The following is a 1,763-nucleotide window of genomic DNA, read 5'->3' as shown; positions in this document are numbered from 1 at the left end:
GTCCTCGGCGTTAGGCGCGCTCGCCCCCTTTCCGTAAGTTTAGAGCGGAAGCGGGAGACACTGGGGAGAGGGCCCGGAGCGGGCCGGCCAACTGGGACGCGGGGGGTCGGATTGGGGACCCCCAGAATATAGAGGAAATGAAAAGGGGTAGAAGAGGGGAAAAGAACGCGAGAGGTGACTCGCCCGCTGATTGGCCCGTTTGAATGCGACGCCGCCAGGGCCGGCGTACGCACGCACGCCCTTACGCTCCGGAGATTGCGCACGCGACTAACGGTCGGCCGGGGTTTCCGGGCGGGGCAAGGGCAGGCGGTTCTCGGGGGGTTTTAAACGGATGATGGACGGCGCTCTGGCCAATAGGAACGAGCAATCCTGGGATGGCGTCACGAGGCTCACACCGGCCAATTCTCGTAGGAAAAGGCGGTGCGGGAGGGGCGGGGAGGATGGGGAGCGACCAATGAGGCCCTGCCTAGCACGGACCAAGCCGTTTTTTATATATGCAAATGAGGTGCGCGCAGGGGCCGCCCGCGCCGCCGCCTCCTCAGCCCAAGGATCGGGTGGGCGCTGGGATCGATCTACCTCCTTCCCGGAGGCGCCATTTTGTGCTGGGGATGACCTGTGACCTGTGTCACGTGTTGTGGAGACCAGTCTGGGCGGCCTCGAAGCCTTGGAAGCCTGTCCCCCCCGGTGTGTGACCCCTGACCCTGGCCAGGCCTCAGTCACGCACGACGCCAGGCCTGTACCCCACGTGGGAGTTGTGCGCGGTGAACTCTCGCGATGCTGGAGAAAGAAGGCGGCAGCGCTCCCGGCCTCGGAGGGCACGGTGGCCCCTGGGATGCACCCACGGCCTCCCGCCTCTGGGTCTGCACCAGGACTCGCCTTCCCTGCCCCGGAAGTGGGCGCGCAGTTGCCGGGACAGGGGAGCACCTCCAGGCCTCAGTTAACAAAATGGCCGCAGCGGTGGAAAAGGGACCTGTGTTGACGCCAGGAGACGAGGCCCAAGTGGCTTCGCTGGTTCATCAGAACATGGCGGCCGGGTGCCCACGCCAGGGCCTCTCAGCGTAGCAAAGCCCGGCTGAAGAGACCAATGGTGACCAGGTTCCGGACAAGGAGGCAGGAAGGCCCAGAGCCACCCCCTGAGGTGCAGTCAGAAGCTGGCGGCTCGGCAGGGCCCACGTCCCCCGCACCTGCCCTTCAGGCTCAGCCCATTGAACAGACAGGGACACTGAGGAGCTGCCAGTGACCAGCCCACCCGCCCCCTCCCCAGTCAGGCGGGGCAGAGGCGGTAGCTCGCAAATCCCACCAGGTGCACAGGATGGGGATGAGGACAATGGCTGTGGCCCTGGCTGGCATGGCTCAGTGGTTAGAGCAGCCGCCAATGCATCGAAGGGCCGTGGGTGCCATTCCCGTCAAGGGCAGGGATCTAGGTTGCAGGTCAGACCCCCAGCCTGGTCAGTGTTTCTATCTCAACCCCCCTCTCTGAAAAGCAATGGGAAAAATATCCTCAGGTGAAGATTAACAACAAAAATAATCTATAATAATAAAAAGCGTAATATGCAAATCGACCGAACCACCAAAGAGCAGAACAACCGTCCAGACGACCTTCTGGGGGACCACACTATGACACGCACTGACAGCAGGCCAGACAAGGCAGGTGCTATGCAATTGGTGGGGGGTCCCTGCCATCGCCCCATGATCCTCCCATAGAGGGAGGCCCAGGCTACCCTCTGCTGGGTGATGGATGGGGCGGGGGGGGGGGGGGGCGG

This window comes from Myotis brandtii, unplaced genomic scaffold, assembly GCF_000412655.1.
Source record: "Myotis brandtii unplaced genomic scaffold, ASM41265v1 scaffold1763, whole genome shotgun sequence".
NCBI lineage: Eukaryota > Metazoa > Chordata > Mammalia > Chiroptera > Vespertilionidae > Myotis > Myotis brandtii.
This window is presented reverse-complemented; position numbering follows the sequence as displayed.